This window comes from Nilaparvata lugens, chromosome X, assembly GCF_014356525.2.
Source record: "Nilaparvata lugens isolate BPH chromosome X, ASM1435652v1, whole genome shotgun sequence".
NCBI lineage: Eukaryota > Metazoa > Arthropoda > Insecta > Hemiptera > Delphacidae > Nilaparvata > Nilaparvata lugens.
Genome location: NC_052518.1, coordinates 4,765,145 through 4,784,144, shown reverse-complemented (window position 1 = coordinate 4,784,144; position 19,000 = coordinate 4,765,145). Strand labels below are relative to the sequence as shown.

The window sequence follows — 19,000 nt, the reverse complement described above, 5'->3', positions numbered from 1 at the left end:
ATCATAATGAGCCCCGACCAAACAAAAACTAAGGTAATTGATTTTATTGTTTTAATCGGTCCATTTGGGTACTAGTAAGAGTAATCTATGGTTTCCCACCAAAATTTCTGAAGGCATAACTTTTGGCAGCCTGAAAACCACGAGATTTTCGTACTTTTTCAGTTTTTTCACGATATCTCCAAAACCAACTGTTCAATCAATATTTTTGTTCTATACTTTTTTGAAGATCATTAAATTCTCTACAATTTTCATACCCTAAATGTTTTCCTATCTCCAATAGGAAGCGAGTTATAGGTCGTCGAAAATTGGTAATTTTTTTCAAATTTGCGAGTAAGAGTAATCTAGTAAACTAGTAAGAGTAATCTATGGTTTCCCACCAAAATTTCTGAAGGCATAACTTTTGGCAGACTGAAAACCACGAGATTTTCGTACTTTTTCAGTTTTTTCACGATATCTCCAAAACCAACTGTTCAATCAATATTTTTGTTCTATACTTTTTTGAAGACCATTAAATTCTCTACAATTTTCATACCCTAAATGTTTTCCTATCTCCAATAGGAAGCGAGTTATAGGTCGTCGAAAATTGGTAATTTTTTTCAAATTTGCGAGTAAGAGTAATCTAGTAAACTAGTAAGAGTAATCTATGGTTTCCCACCAAAATTTCTGAAGGCATAACTTTTGGCAGACTGAAAACCACGAGATTTTCGTACTTTTTCAGTTTTTTTCACGATATCTCCAAAACCAACTGTTCAATCAAAATTTTTGTTCAATACTTTTTTGAAGATCATTAAATTCTCTACAATTTTCAAACCCTAAATGTTTTCTTATCTCCAATAGGAAGTGAGTTATAGGTCGCAAATTTGAAAAAAATTACCAATTTTCGACGACCTATAACTCGCTTCCTATTGGAGATAGGAAAACATTTAGGGTATGAAAATTGTAGAGAATTTAATGATCTTCAAAAAAGTATAGAACAAAAATATTGATTGAACAGTTGGTTTTGGAGATATAGTGAAAAAACTGAAAAAAGTACGAAAATCTCATGGTTTTCAGGCTGCCAAAAGTTATGCCTTCAGAAATTTTGGTGGGAAACCATAGATTACTCTTACTAGTACCCAAATGGACCGATTAAAACAATAAAATCAATTACCTTAATTCTTGTTTGGTCCGATGTACTATTTGATTGGGCTATACCCTATATAGAAGGCAAATAATCGCCTATCTTTCTTCACTGCCATTATAACGTGGAACTCGCTATATCTCTGCGACCTCTGATCTTGATAAAAATGTCAATGGGAATATCAACATCGAAAACTGCATGTCTGTAAGTGGATGTACTCGAAAATCAAGCACTGTAAACCTGTAGTGTTCTAGGAACTTACGTATCGACTTACAGCGCTTGCGTGGTCGGTTAGTAGTGACTGTGATAACATGGGTAGGGGGTCCTAGTGGTGGGGGGGTTGGTTGTGGGGGAGTGAGTGGAAGACGCCTCCACATTCGCGTACTGGACTCGGCACTGAGCGGACTCTCTCCTACTCCAGGACTGCAGGTTAGCCAGACTATTAGACACATGCGCCTCCTCATGCACAATACACACACAAGCACACATTCACTAACACTAAACCACACTAATTTTTCCAAAAATCACGAATTTTCTATATCTTGGTTTCATGATTGTGTTGTCAATAGAAGAATACCTACGACGCTCTGTTGACATCATTTGGAGCAGTTACACAAAGAGCGCAAACTTAGACAACTGACACATACAAAAACAGCCATAAATGCACTTGAAATATACTGTAGTAGGCACCGCTTATTGTTATGCCTATTCTTTTTCCTATTCCCTCCTTGCATGAGAAAAGTTTCAACGTTGAATGCTTCACGAACGTTTCCTCTCTTCCAAATTGAAATCTGGAGGGTGACTTCTCTAAATTTGGCTTCTCCTCAATGAAAATCCAACTCTATAAAGACTAAGATTATGAATTTGATAGTTAGATAAAAATCAAACTTCAAGACTCAGAGTTAAAAGAAAGAGTTTGGTAGCTTTAATTGGGGTAGTAAAAGGAATGTATAAGTTTTTCCAGCATTTAATTACTAATCAGAATCTGCCTTCAAATTGGATTGAAGTGTAGGGAGGAGCTAGTCTAGTAAAGAACTTTCAAAGTATGTTCCTGATATATCCAACCTATAAGACTGTATAATCCAGTATAGAACCAATTTCCGAGTATAAGAAAGTTCAATTTATTGTAACATACATGAAGAGCTATAATCTAATCTAATCTATATTGCTAGTGCCGCAAGCTTCAATTATTTATTGATTACTTTTTACAATGAAGCACAGATTGGGAGAGAAAAACTAAGAGTACCTTGTACTATTTCTCTCCCAATTCAGGTAACATTAATAAGCATATCTTGGCTCTCTCAAGGCTCAAGATTCAGTCAAATGCCGGTTGGAAAATGAATATAAATAAAGTTCTTATTATGTACCATCCTATTCAGTCAAATGCCGGTTGAAAAATGAATACAAATAAAGTTCAGATGATGTACTATCCCATTCAGTCAAATGCCGGTTGAAAACTGAATACAAATAAAGTTCATATTATGTACAATCCCATTCAGTCAAATGCCGGCTGAAGAATGAATACAAATAAAGTTCATATTATGTACAATCCCATTCAGACAAATGCCGGTTGAAGAATGAATACAAATAAAGTTCATATGATGTACCATCCCATCCAGTCAAATGCCGGCTGAAAAATGAATACAAATAAAGTTCATATTATGTACAATCCCATTCAGTCAAATGCCGGCTGAAGAATGAATACAAATAAAGTTCATATTATGTACAATCCCATTCAGTCAAATGCCGGCTGAAGAATGAATACAAATAAAGTTCATATTATGTACAATCCCAGTACATAATATGAACTTTATTTGTATTCATTTCTCAGCCGGCATTTGACTGGATGGGATGGTACATCATATGAACTTTATTTGTATTCATTCTTCAACCGGCATTTGTCTGAATGGGATTGTACATAATATGAACTTTATTTGTATTCATTCTTCAACCGGCATTTGTCTGAATGGGATTGTACATAATATGCACTTTATTTGTATTCATTCTTCAACCGGCATTTGACTGAATGGGATTGTACATAATATGAACTTTATTTGTATTCATTCTTCAACCGGCATTTGTCTGAATGGGATTGTACATAATATGAACTTTATTTGTATTCATTCTTCAACCGGCATTTGACTGAATGGGATTGTACATAATATGAACTTTATTTGTATTCATTCTTCAGCCGGCATTTGACTGAATGGGATTGTACATAATATGAACTTTAGTTCTATTCATTTTTCAACTGGCATTTGATTGTTTGGGATGGTATTTGATATGAACTTCAGTTATATTCATTTCCAATCATCAATATTAAATGAATGAAATGGTACATAATATGAAATTAATTGTATTCATTCTCAACCGGCATTTGAATGAATGGGATAGCACATAATATTTTCCAATAAATTTGATATTATGTACCATCTCATACAATCAGTTGCTGGTTGAAGAATCGAAACAATACAAGTTCATATCATGCACCTTCTGATTCATTCAAATTGAGGCTGAAAAATTAATATAACTGAACTTCATTATGTACCATCTCTTCTTGAAAATCACTTTGTGCATTTCTTTCTCCCGTTCTCCAGTATCGAGAGTGAGAAACTATCACAGAACAAGATTCACTTGAGGGTGTAGACGCTCGTGTAAACACCCTAATAGGGTGGTCACACACATGTTGTAGTGTCAGTGTGTAGGGCTTTGAATGTGCAGCAATAATTGGCTGGCTGTCTCGTGTCATGCAATATTGTGTCGGTTTTTTAGTAGAACTTTTCCATAGAAAAGATAGTTTTTAGTCAACAGCATTTGTTATGGATTCTTTCTCAATGTGAGGGTGAGTTATCAGTTATTGATAGCAATGTTGGAAATGAATGTGTTCAATTAGGAATATAAATAAAAATAAAAATCCAAGTACCCTTTTTAAAAATTGTTACCCACAACATGTTTTGGCTATGATGCCATTATCAAGGTATAGGTATATGATGCAATTATACAGAATAGGTGAAAAGTCCGAGTTCGGCTCAATATTTCATACACAAAGGTAATTTGATGGTGGGTGTGATCGGGGATCCTACTCAAATTGAAAATACTACTCTACTATGACTTCAAAAATCTGGTCCGCCATCTTGGATCCGCCATTTTTAAATCAACTTCATTTTTTAAAATGGGAAGGTGTTCATGCGATACATGATTTCGATACGGTACTTCAAGGAAAAATTGAATGGCGGAACCGCACATTGATATCTCAAACCGTTCCAAAGATATTCACATTATTAATCAATACCTCGCAATGCAGAAAGGAGAGAAAAAAGTATGAGAAGGACTTAGTATCTCATAAGAAATGTGATTTCAAGGTGGTTGTGATTGAGGATCCTATTTAAATCGAAATTACTACTTTACTGTTACTTGAAAAATTTTGTCCACCATCATAGATCCGCCATTTTTAATGTAACTTTTCTTTAAATAGGAAGGTTGTCATGTGATACATGATTTCTATACGGAATTTCAAGACAAAATGAATGGCGGAAACCGCACATCGATATCTCAAACCGTTTGAAAGATACTCACATTATTAATCAATACCACTTGTGTTCCATTTCTGATTTGCATGGTATTGATTGAATTTATTCCAAACGGTTTGAGATATCTCAATGTGATGTCTTCATTTTTTCGTGAAATTCCGTATTGAAATCATGTGCATTACCTCTCTCCTATTAAAAAAAATAAAGTTGCATTCAAAATGGCGGATCCAAGATGGCGGACCAGATTTTTCAAGTCATATCAAAGTAGTATTTTCAATTTGAGTAGGATCCCAACTACACTTACCTCGAAATCACATTTTTTAATGAGATACTAAGCCCTTCTCATACTTTTTTCTTTCCTTTCTGCTTTGTAAGGTATTGATTAATAATGTGAATATCTTCGGAACGATTTTAGATATCAATGTGCGGTTTTCGCCATTCATGTATCGCATTACCACCTTCCAATTTAAAAAAAAGAGTTGCATTCAAAATGGCGGATCCAAGATGGCGGACCAGATTTTTCAAGTCATAGTAACGTGGTATTTTCAATTTTATTTTAGTAGGATCCCCAATCACACCTACCGTCAAATTACCTTTGTTTATGAGATATTGAGCCGTTCTCGGATTTTTCACTCACTCTGTATATATCATAATCAGGAATATTATATTGGATCTCGATGTAGAGAGATCTTTTACTCATGAACAATAAATCTATAATATGATGAAAGGGAGAATTGACTTATAGATTTATAGGATTGGAAATTCATGAATGATGCTACCAGTCACTACTACTTCTCAATAATTTTCAATTTTTGTAGCTTTTTAAAGAAAGATGAGGATATTAGCCATGGAGAGTGGAGAGTGTCCAAAAGAACTGAAAAATTTACATCAGCGAATGTTTTGAACTGGAGAATGAAGAGTCACTACTTATCTCTAATCGATTTTTCCCAATTTTCTTAGCGTTTTTAGATATAAAAAAATATTATCTATGGAGAGTGTGCATGGAGTAGTATCCATTGGATAGTGGAGAATATCCATGGAGTATCCATTGGATAGTGAAGAGTATCCATGGAGTATTCATTGGATAGTGGAAAATATCCATGGAGTATTCATTTGATAGTGGAGAGTATCTATGAAATATCCATCAATTGGATAGTGGAGAGTATCCGTGAAGTATCCATTGGATAGTGGAGAGTAGCCATGGAGTATCCATTGGATAGTGGAGAATATCCGTGAAGTAGTATCCATTGTATAGTGGAGAGTATCCATGGAGTATTCATTGGATAGTGGAGAGTATCCATGGAGTATCCATTGGATAGTGGAGAGTAGCCATGGAGTATCCATTGGATAGTGGAGAATATCCGTGAAGTAGTATCCATTGAATAGTGGAGAGTATCCATGGAGTATCCATTGGATAGTGGAGAGTATCCATGGAGTATCCATTGGATAGTGGAGAGTATCCATGGAGTATTCATTGGATAGTGGAGAGTATCCATGGAGTATCCATTGGATAGTGGAGAGTAGCCATGGAATATCCATTGGATAGTGGAGAATATCCGTGAAGTAGTATCCATTGTATAGTGGAGAGTATCCATGGAGTATTCATTGGATAGTGGAGAGTATCCATGGAGTATCCATTGGATAGTGGAGAGTAGCCATGGAGTATCCATTGGATAGTGGAGAATATCCGTGAAGTAGTATCCATTGTATAGTGGAGAGTATCCATGGAGTATCCATTGGATAGTGGAGAGTATCTGTGGAGAATGAAGAGTCACTTATTATTCTCCATTTTTGTAGCATTTTAGTTGAAAAAAGTTTCATATTATCCGAGAGTTATGTTATTTATTGAGGAGTTGCCAATTTTCTACCCCTTCCTAGATCAACGTAAAAAACTCATTTCCTTCTTGGCACCAGATATCACATCAAAGTCAAGTGATAAGTACATAACACATAGACCCAAAACATGTACTACAGTGCTACATATGTAAAAGTACAAGAACTGTAGTACTATATAGTGTTCATGTACTAGCTAGTTCGTTTTACATGCACACCAAACTCTGTGAATAATCAGAGTAATCTTCCACCGAAGTTCAATTTATTTCATTTATTCAAGAAAATAAATACGATATTCAATAGAGGAAGACAGTCGATTGTCCAAAGAATTTCCTATTCCTCAATTTTGTCTCAAATTTTCTTACCTATTACAAAATGTGTAATGTATATTAAATATACTGAGTTACAAAATCAAATCAAATCAAGTTTTATTGTTCACATCGGAGAATACACATCAAATAATTATAGGCTACATTGAAAAGCAGCAAAATACAAAATCAAAATATTCCAGAAAAAAGTATTACATTGTATTCAGTAGAATTATTATTCAACAGCAATGAGCTAACAGTACTTATTAATCTACAATGAAACTTGAATAATTGATTGAATTGGATTGAATTTATTGCCAGAAATTACAAATACATATTTCTACAATACAATATAAATAACATTGATTGTAACTTAAGTGACTTAGTATATTTTCTCGATAATAGAAAAGTAAGCTTTAGTTTTTTTAGTTCATATTTGTAACATTTTATTGTATTTTATTTGTTTTGTAATTCTTTGTCATTTTTTGTCTTGTTTATTGTGTGTTTTAATAAAATTTATTTGAATTGAAGAAGCTTTGTGCAGAATTAATTATTGTTTTGGTGTTCTTATAATTGCTTTTGAACAACACCGCAGCAATAATTTTAATTCAATTCGATTTTATCAGAACACACAAAAAACTAGACAAAACAAAATGACAAAGAATTACAAAACAAATAAAATACAATAAAATGTTACAAATATAAACTAAAGCTTACTTTTCTATTATTGAGAAAATATACTATCATGTATGATAAATGATAATAATGTGAACAATTTTAAGCTTAGCAATCGACCAATGTGAAGAATTATTCATTTATTTATTCAACAAAAACGGAAACACATAATCATAGAATGATTGGAAATGGAAAAACAGGCTTAAAGACCTTATCATTCCATTCCCGAATTTTGATTGAAGCTTAGTCCAAAAGATGTTATGATTCCTGAGCACTTTCAAACACAAATATTTTTGGTCCCAGAATAGTTACAAAAATATTGAATTCAGAATATTAAAATAGTAAATTGATTTAAATACTTTACTGATGTAGTACCTAATGTGTTGAAACTTGAAAAATATTGAACAAATTTGGAGCCTTAATAGAAACACAAACTCACTCTCTGAGTTACCTGATTATTTGACATAGGGAATTTGATGAATTTCCAAAATCGGGGATAAATTGGAGATTGAAAATTGAACAAATTAGTATTTTTCCCCATAAATAGAATTCAAAAATGCTTTGTAAACAGTAAATTTAGTTACATTTTTGAGCCTGGTACAATTCTACCATTTTTTTGTGGTGTGAATTCTATCGGTTTTGGAGTAAAATTACTCATGTCATAATCATATAATTATCAAAAATCATATGACTGCATTTGATATCAAATAATAGAGAAATTAGTGTGTCAAGTAGGAAATAAATAAGGGGTGCCTACTACCTCACTTTTTCATTGTCTTGTTCTCTTCGCTGCTTTTTCTCTATCTACTCCATTTCAACACTATTTTTTATCTTGTTTATCATTCTGAAAAAGATTCAGATCTTTATTTTTAGCGGGCCACATTTGTTGAACCTAGCTGTTCAAAATTAGATGCTTTCGATGTCTTTGTTGTGTAGAAGTATGGATTCATGTAAGATTGCTATCTCTATCCTTCTCTTCGACCCCTGACCTATTCATGAATACGATGTCTGGTGAACGTAGGTCCTAGCAAAGGTAAGAAGGCTTGGACCGGAAGGAAGGAAGTAAGGGAGGTTCGTAGCGGTGGTAGTTCAATAAATGTATTGAACTAGGGGAGCATTCACCACCAACAAAACCGATAAATTATAATTATCATTCATCAATTCCCCTTACTACTACCTGAGCTTGATTTCTATACTGGAACTTTGTCACATCCTTACTCGAGAGAGTCCCCTGGTGGTTTTACTATTCACGCTGGCACAATATATCGATTTGCAACATCTTACTCCAAAATACAACCGAAAGGAATATATTGGCAAATAAAAATCCATGACAACATATATTTCTTCTCATTAGATTGCTGGACTTATCACAATATTATTCTTGTAGGGCATAATCGTATAGGGGATATGAATTTCACCAAGCGCAATATCGATTTGCAACATCTTACACCAAAAGACAACCAAAAGGAATGAATTCGCAAATATAAATCTATGACAACATATATTTCTTCTCATTATATTGCTGAACTCTCCAACATATATGTAAGGCATATTTGTATAGAAGAAATGAATTTTATCAAGCACTATATCGATTTGCAACATCTTACACCAAAAGACAGCAACCAAAAGGATTGAATTGGCGTATATATATCTATGACAACATATATTCCTTCTCATTAGATTGCAGGACTTTTCAACATATATGTAAGGCATATTTGTATAGGGGATAAGAATTTTATCAAGCACAATATATATTTGCAACATCTTACACCAAAAGACAGCAACCAAAAGGATTGAATTGGCGTATATAAATCTATGACAACATATATTCCTTCTCATTAGATTGCAGGACTTTTCAACATATATGTAAGGCATATTTGTATAGGGGATATGAATTTTATCAAGCACAATATCGATTTGCAACATCTTACACCAAAAGACAGCAACCAAAAGGAATGAATTCGCAAATATGAATCTATGACAACATATATTTCTTCTCATTAGATTGCTGGACTTATCAGAATATTTGTAGGGCATAATCGTATAGGGGATATGAATTATTTTATCAAGCACAATATCGATTTGCAACATCTTACACCAAATGACAGCAACCAAAAGGATTGAATTGGCAAATAAAAATCTATGACATCATATATTCTTTTCATTCGATTGCTTGACTTATCAGAATATTTGTAGGGCATAATCGTATAGGAGATATGAATTTTACCAAGTACTATATCGATTTGCAACATCTTACACCAAAAGACAACAGAATGGAATAAATTGGCGTATATAAATCTATGAAATCATATATTTCTTCTCATTAGATTGCTGGACTTTCCAACATATATGTAAGGAATATTTGTATAGTATATATGAATTTTATCAAGCACAATATCGATTTGCAACATCTTACACCAAAAGACAGCAACCAAAAGGAATGATTTCGCAAATATGAATCTATGACAACATATATTTCTTCTCATTAGATTGCTGGACTTATCAGAATATTTGTAGGGCATAATCGTATAGGGGATATGAATTTTACCAAGTACTATATCGATTCGCAACATCTTACACCAAAAGACAACAGAATGGAATAAATTGGCGTATATAAATCTATGACATCATATATTTCTTCTTATTAGATTGCTGGACTTTCCAACATATTTGTATAGGGGATATGTATTTTTCCCACAGTTACCTTGAAAAGTGGCCATTGCTGCACTGATTACAGAACACAAAGAATCGCTTTTCAGCTCTAGTGCGAGAAAAATTTTTTCTGCACTCCAGATTTGCAACATGGCAACGCAAAATAGTGAGTAGGTTATATGGAGCACCAGTGCAGCAAAATCAAAATGAAGTTGGTAACAGTGACTGTGGTATAGTGTTGCGGTGCGCGTTATAATAATAACGATGGACAACAATGAAAGCGACAGCCACCACATTCAGCACACAGCCGCCTTCATTCATTTACTACTACATTATTCAATTTTAAATAAATTAAGGTCTTTATTGATAATAAAATTACACAGAAAAGCATTTGATGGATTTCAGGGAATTTTACCCATGATTACCCACTTTTCATATTCAATGGTAACTGTAGGAAAAATTTAATGTGAAATACGTGCGCAAAGTTCCTCTGCTGCACTCAAGAAACCATTCCGCCCTCGCCTGCGGCTCGGGCGTAAACGTTTCTTTCGGTGCAGCAAACTGTCACTTTGCGCACTAGTTGCACAAATAACTATTATCAAGCACTATATCGATTTGCAACATCTTACACCAAAAGACAGCAACCAAAAAGATTTAATTGGCAAATAAAAATCTATGACAACATAATATTTCTTCTCATTAGATTGCTGGAATTATCAGAATATTTGTAGGGCATAATCGTATAGGGGATATGAATTTTATGAAGCACTATATCGATTTGCAACATCTTACACCAAAAGACAAACGAATGGAATAAATTGGCGTATATAAATCTATGACAGCATATATTTCTTCTCATTAGATTGCTGGACTTTCCAACATATATGTAAGGCATATTTGTATAGGGGATATGTATTTTTCCCACAGTTACCTTGAAAAGTGGCCATTCCTGCACTGATTACTGAACGCAAAGAATCACTTTTCCGCTCTTGTGCGAGAAAAATTTTTTCTGCACTCCAGATTTGCAACATGGCAACGCAAAATAGTTAGTAGGTTATATGGAGCACCAGTGCAGAAAAATCAAAATGAAGTTGGTAACTGTGACTGTAGTATAGTGTTGCGGTGCACGTTATAATAATAACAATGGACAACGACAGCCACCACATTCAGCACACAGCCGCCTTCATTCATTTACTACTACATTATTCAATTTTAAATAAATTAAGGTTTTTATTAATAATAAAATTACACAGAAAAGCATTTGATGGATTTCAGGGAATTTTACCCATAATTACCCACTTTTCATAGTCAATGGTAACTGTAGGAAAAATTTAATGTGAAATACGTGCGCAAAGTTCCTCTGCTACACTCAAGAAATCATTCCGCCCTCGCCTACAGCTCGGGCGTGAACGTTTCTTTCGGTGCAGCAAACTGTCACTTTGCGCACTAGTTGCACAAATAACTATTATCAAGCACTATATCGATTTGCAACATCTTACACCAAAAGACAGCAACCAAAAGGAATGATTTCGCAAATATGAATCTATGACAACATATATTTCTTCTCATTAGATTGCTGGACTTATCAGAATATTTGTAGGGCATAATCGTATAGGGGATATGAATTTTACCAAGTACTATATCGATTCGCAACATCTTACACCAAAAGACAACAGAATGGAATAAATTGGCGTATATAAATCTATGACATCATATATTTCTTCTTATTAGATTGCTGGACTTTCCAACATATTTGTATAGGGGATATGTATTTTTCCCACAGTTACCTTGAAAAGTGGCCATTGCTGCACTGATTACAGAACACAAAGAATCGCTTTTCAGCTCTAGTGCGAGAAAAATTTTTTCTGCACTCCAGATTTGCAACATGGCAACGCAAAATAGTGAGTAGGTTATATGGAGCACCAGTGCAGCAAAATCAAAATGAAGTTGGTAACAGTGACTGTGGTATAGTGTTGCGGTGCGCGTTATAATAATAACGATGGACAACAATGAAAGCGACAGCCACCACATTCAGCACACAGCCGCCTTCATTCATTTACTACTACATTATTCAATTTTAAATAAATTAAGGTCTTTATTGATAATAAAATTACACAGAAAAGCATTTGATGGATTTCAGGGAATTTTACCCATGATTACCCACTTTTCATATTCAATGGTAACTGTAGGAAAAATTTAATGTGAAATACGTGCGCAAAGTTCCTCTGCTGCACTCAAGAAACCATTCCGCCCTCGCCTGCGGCTCGGGCGTAAACGTTTCTTTCGGTGCAGCAAACTGTCACTTTGCGCACTAGTTGCACAAATAACTATTATCAAGCACTATATCGATTTGCAACATCTTACACCAAAAGACAGCAACCAAAAAGATTTAATTGGCAAATAAAAATCTATGACAACATAATATTTCTTCTCATTAGATTGCTGGAATTATCAGAATATTTGTAGGGCATAATCGTATAGGGGATATGAATTTTATGAAGCACTATATCGATTTGCAACATCTTACACCAAAAGACAAACGAATGGAATAAATTGGCGTATATAAATCTATGACAGCATATATTTCTTCTCATTAGATTGCTGGACTTTCCAACATATATGTAAGGCATATTTGTATAGGGGATATGTATTTTTCCCACAGTTACCTTGAAAAGTGGCCATTCCTGCACTGATTACTGAACGCAAAGAATCACTTTTCCGCTCTTGTGCGAGAAAAATTTTTTCTGCACTCCAGATTTGCAACATGGCAACGCAAAATAGTTAGTAGGTTATATGGAGCACCAGTGCAGAAAAATCAAAATGAAGTTGGTAACTGTGACTGTAGTATAGTGTTGCGGTGCACGTTATAATAATAACAATGGACAACGACAGCCACCACATTCAGCACACAGCCGCCTTCATTCATTTACTACTACATTATTCAATTTTAAATAAATTAAGGTTTTTATTAATAATAAAATTACACAGAAAAGCATTTGATGGATTTCAGGGAATTTTACCCATAATTACCCACTTTTCATAGTCAATGGTAACTGTAGGAAAAATTTAATGTGAAATACGTGCGCAAAGTTCCTCTGCTACACTCAAGAAATCATTCCGCCCTCGCCTACAGCTCGGGCGTGAACGTTTCTTTCGGTGCAGCAAACTGTCACTTTGCGCACTAGTTGCACAAATAACTATTATCAAGCACTATATCGATTTGCAACATCTTACACCAAAATACAGCAACCAAAAAGATTGAATTGGCAAATGAAAATCTATGACAACATATATTTCTTCTCATTAGATTGCTGGAATTATCAGAATATTTGTAGGGCATAATCGTATAGGGGATATGAATTTTATGAAGCACTATATCGATTTGCAACATCTTACACCAAAAGACAAACGAATGGAATAAATTGGCGTATATAAATCTATGACAGCATATATTTCTTCTCATTAGATTGCTGGACTTTCCGACATATATGTAGGGCATATTTGTATAGGGGATATGAATTTTATGAAGCACTATATCGATTTGCAACATCTTACACCAAAAGACAAACGAATGGAATAAATTCGCAAATATAAATCTATGACAACATATATTTCTTCTCATTAGATTGCTGGACTTATCAGAATTTTTTATCAAGCGCTATATCGATTTGCAACATCTTATTCCAAAAGACAACCAAAAGGAGTGAATTGGCATATATTTCTTTCTATTATATTGCTGCAATCTCCAACATATAGATTGATAGATAGATGGATAGATAAATGCATTTCTATTTACCCTTTTAATAATAAAAGTTTTGTGGGCGAAGTTGAGGCAACCAAAACCGGTATTTCGTTTTTTAATAAATCCGTGATTAGACATCTAGTCTTTTTATTCAGTATGACGATAGCTACAACAATATCAACTACTCAAAAACTGCGATAACTTCTCAATAATTTCGTATTAAACTTTCTCCACACTCGGACCTAGCTCAAAACAAAGAGCTGATGTTCTTTATTGCTCGTGTTAATAAAATATTGTTGTTTCAAATCAGATTCTATGGCAACAGTCCACGAGGAATGAACGTTTGAAGTAGGTCATTATTATAAACTTTCCCAACATGGTGGCTGTGGGATACATCACCTGTTGGTCTGCACTTCTCTAGGATGTGTTCTCTCTCTTCTCAGAGGCTTATGTCTCTGTCGATTAACCGCTTGAACGAGTAAATGGTCGAGAGGGAGTGGGCCACTCCATAAGTATAGGCACAAAGTTTATGCGGAGGACGGAAAAACTTCACTTCGTGACCCAGTATAGTTCTTGAGAAGTTTCTGATATGGAGCGTAATATTTGAAGACACTGAAAAACCTCATATCAACTCCCAGCCAGTTCTCAATGGGGACAACAAATCTTGCCTTTTCTCAAAGGGAGAAATAATATGAAAAATGCTGGAAACCACATAGATTCCAGGCGTGGAATAAAATAGTTATTTTGCAACTAGTGCGCAAAGTGACAGTTTGCTGCACCGAAAGAAACGTTTACGCACGAGCCGTAGGCGAGTGCGGAATGGTGGTTTCTTGAGTGCAGCAAACGAACTTTGCGCACATATTTCACATTAAATTTTTCCTACAGTTACCATTGAATATGAAAAGTGGGTAATTATGGGTAAAATTCCCTGAAGTCCATCAAATGTTTTTCTGTGTAATTTTATTATTAATAAAAGCCTTAATTTATTTAAAATTGAATAATAATAATTGAATTATAATGATTAGTGATTCAATTGAAAATTTATCTGACTGCTTGAAGGGGGTTTATCTTATGTAAGCATTGAAATCACAATAATCATGGCACATAATGGCAAGGCAACGCTGTTCTCCACTGCCATAATAACGTGGGCCTCACTATGAGTATTACCAACTTTATTTTGATTTTGCTGCACTGGTGCTCCATATAACCTACTAACTATTTTGTGTTGTCATGCTGCAAATCTGGAGTACGCAAAGTACTCACTTTGCGCACTAGTGCGGAAAAGTGATTCTTTGCGACCTGAAATCAGTGCAGAAATGGTCACTTTTTAAGGTATCTGTAGGAAAAAATATTCAAGATCTCTTCTTACTCTTCTATTGGGCTTTTGACAGAGTCTGTAACACGGATTTAAGCATTTCATGATAATCTCTTATTCTCGAAAAATATGAATGAATGCTTTAAAATGTACCGTAACTAAAACACAAAAAAAATCTTATTAAAAACAAAAGACCAAGAAATTGTCAAAAAACACAGATTTAATTAGAATTGGAAGCCCAGTTCCGGTTGTTACACCATTGTCAATCTCTGATTATCTACAAATAAATACACGAGCAGCATCAAAAAAGTCTGTAGCTTGAACCGCCATTTTGGTGACGTTTCTATTAAATGCACTGTTAAGTGGGAGGAGAGTGTCTAGGGTCTAGGCCAATGGCAGGCGTTCATGCCCTTGACCAATACCGTTACTCGCCTACAAGTATAAATTCTGCTGCTCTAGTTTTTAGTTTTAGTTTATCAGAGATTGACAATGGTGTAACAAACGAAACCGGTCTTACTACTTTTAATAGAATCTGTGGTTTTTTGACAATTTCTTAGTCTTCTTATTCAATATGAATAATTACCTTAATATCAACTTCTAAACTACTCAAATAGTGAAAAAAAAACTGAAAAATTCCCCAGATTGATTTGAGGTACGGTAACTTTTAAACCCCTTCCTAATCACACGAATTTCACTCAAGTTATTTTCTCATTCAATACTACGCGTATGATTCATTCTTGGGAAATCTGGAAAGCGTAGAAACACTGGGAGGGTTAAATGCGTGAAGATGATCTCAAAATCGGTTATTAGCGCGAGTCCATCAGAAATCAAAACTGTCTTCAGATTTGAATGAGTCTGATTGAATCGATTTTTTGTTGCTTAAACTTGTTCTATAGTGAGGTCCACGTTATAATGGCAGTGGAGAAAGATTGCAGATTCTCTGTCTTGTCACTGCCTTCTATAGAAGATATATATCTAGTACCGGTATATCTAATGATATATCAACTGTTCATTCTCTCAATTATACTCAATTCATCAAGAAAATATTACATTCTTTGATAATTGAGATTCAATATTTTGGTAATTACTAATCTTTCTACATTTTTGGCAACGATAGAAGAGGATAGCGCTATCTGCTTTGTGTAGTGTTAGACAAGGATAGCAACACCAATGTTAGTAAAATACAACCGCTATAACGTGGACCTTGCTTTGCTAAATAGAGGTATTGAGAATACCGTTTATCATAGCTTTATCAGTAAACATGTATTTCATGTGTAGCTTGAAAGTCATGAGCATTATCAAAGCAATCAGCACATACCAGCATTCAGAAATCCAACAAATTTGATCGAACGTTGCAATGAAAAATCTGAGTAAATTATAAGAGAGGCCGGAATTCCGTTTCCAATGTAACTGTAGGGTATTTTTACACCTCTTGAATACACGCTTTCCAGTAGATGAACATGTGAATCCAATTCAGCCTTCTAAGCTCAGTTGTTCTCGAACAAGCTGGATGAACGCCAAAAAAGCCTGGAATTCATTGATTCCTTGTGTGATTTTCAGGATTATGAACACTTCCGGCCAGTCATTGGCGTGGAATCTGGAAAAACGCATTGATCACGCAAGAAAATGATTTGATTCATTTAATTAATTCTCGAGTTGAACCTGTAAATCAAATTGGAATTCCACTGCTCGAATCGTAACAAATATTCTATTGATAAACTTGAGATTTTGGCCTCAATTTAGGGAAATTCCAAAACCCTTCTTCCTTCTTCAGCCTTTAGCTAAACCAGTGTGTAAAAGAGCTGACAAGTCTATAAAAATTCGATTCTGTAGATTGAACGTTTCTTTACTCATAGCTTAGACAGTACTAACTGAACGAAAAAATATATAACAAACTTTTTGAAAACACAAATTTGAAATTGTCAACCACTTTTTAAAACACAAATAAAAAGTGGTTGACAATTATTTTCAAATTAGTGTTTTCATTATGGAAAAGTACCACAACATCACTCACAACACAACTGTAAGGTAACAATTTTTTTTCAGGGGTTGCCAGGCAACGAACGTAAATGATACGGTAGCCATGAGGGGGATTCCCTTCACAAGTGTATCAAATTTGTAAAATTCTGAATCATTTGTTTCTAAGAAGTGTAAGAGCACAAGGCTGAAACACTAAACACTAATAGTCTATTTTGCGCCTAATTTGAAGAAGTTTTCTTGAATATCTTTGAATCCTTAAATAATCCTTGAATACACACATGGCTTGTGATCCCAAAATAGGCTCAATCTATATAATAAGAGAGAGAAGGGTTGTGTTTGTTCGTGTGTTCGTTTGTTCGCATCAAAACATGTCAACTTGTGGATTGCATACCGGAAAACCGGGAATGATTTAGATCTCCAAATTTTGCACATAGATTCTAAAAATATCAATCTCGTGCACCTGGAAGTCCAAATTTCAATTTTCCTTCTAGATTTTCCAGAATTAATGTTCAAATTTCATTCATGCTACCAAACATGAAGTTCCCTTTACGTTGTAGCCCAAAAGTGTGTTTTTTTATGAGGAGGTTATAATGCTGTTACAAGACATTCATTTTGACCGGAGCTGTGTAGCAATGGTAAGACGCTCGCTTTCGGAGCGATAGTTCCTCGGTTCGATTCCCGATTTACCCGATTTTTTTTGTTCCTTATTTTTTTCCTCGAAACGTATTATTATCAATTAATTGTTGAAGGAATTTGTTCTCATTAAAATTGAACTGAGATTTTATCAAATAATTATTTCTAATGTAAAATTTTGCCACCAGTACAAATAAAATGGACATAGTCTTCAATAAATGTATGTATCTTGGTTTAAGTGCAGTAGCATATACTTATATTTATTTTTTGTAAAGCTTTTTTGTATTTTGTTTTTGGCAAAATAAATTCATTCATTCATTCATACTGTAGGCCTATCATTGAATTTCATAAGAAAAACATGGATAGATCACAATAAAATAAGTGATAATTTATATTCTTCAGTTATAATGTACTACTAGACACAAATTCAAGAAAATTATGTTTGACGCATCATCACGTCTGAACTACTGGACTGATTGATTTAAAATTTTGCATAAAGATTCTTTATTAACCGAGGATGGTTATAGGACTATTTTCAAATTTAAATTTTTTTATTACGTCAAGTTTTCAGTTTGCAAAGTTTCAAAATATACCCTTGCTAAGCACAGGTTACCTACTAGTAATATATATTACGAACTTCAATCGCGAAATGATGTTTAACCAATAAACATAAAAGCCGTTTTTTAATTTTATACATCAATTTAGCAGGGTAGCTCTAAGTAGAGTTGAGGCTGAAGAGATTGGGCCTATGGGTATTGTAGTTCAATCTGAAAATCTTTGGATAATTTTTAAATCTGTTGTAAGGAGTCGTCCAAAGGTTAAACTGAAATTAACGGTCAAATTTCAATGTATCTGGTTGACTAGACTTCTAGATTATGGTGATAGATGACTCCATTTTGATTTTCAACGGATTTCTAATACAATATTAAAGGTAGCTTGAAATGAGAATATGGAAATTTGATAATGGTTGAAGTACAGACATGTCAAATTTGGAGTGAATTAGGAATATATTCAGCCACAGTATGTTTATATTGGGTGGGAAATATTTTAATAACTGTCGAAAGCAGAAAAATGAGGAGGAGCGTGTCATGTAAAAACATCCCATTTATGAAATGATCATTTTGTTCAGAATGGAATTGGCTTGAATTCCGAAGGTGTCTGGCAATGACAAGTTTGGTATGTTGATTTCGAATCTCTGAACAATATCAGATT

At 34.2% G+C, this 19,000-nt stretch overlaps 1 protein-coding gene across 2 annotated transcripts in view; it reads left to right on the top strand.

Moving 5' to 3' along the window:
* Positions 1-1,486: 1,486 nt before the first annotated feature.
* Positions 1,487-19,000, top strand: part of LOC111047425 (synaptotagmin-7) — a 468,639-nt gene continuing 451,125 nt past the window's right edge. The window contains exon 1 of one of the 2 annotated variants that reach the window (XM_039442272.1): positions 1,487-1,549. The gene's annotated coding sequence lies outside the window, so the exon portion shown is untranslated. The remainder of the gene's footprint in view (positions 1,550-19,000) is intronic. The other variant, XM_039442270.1, reaches the window with a different exon arrangement.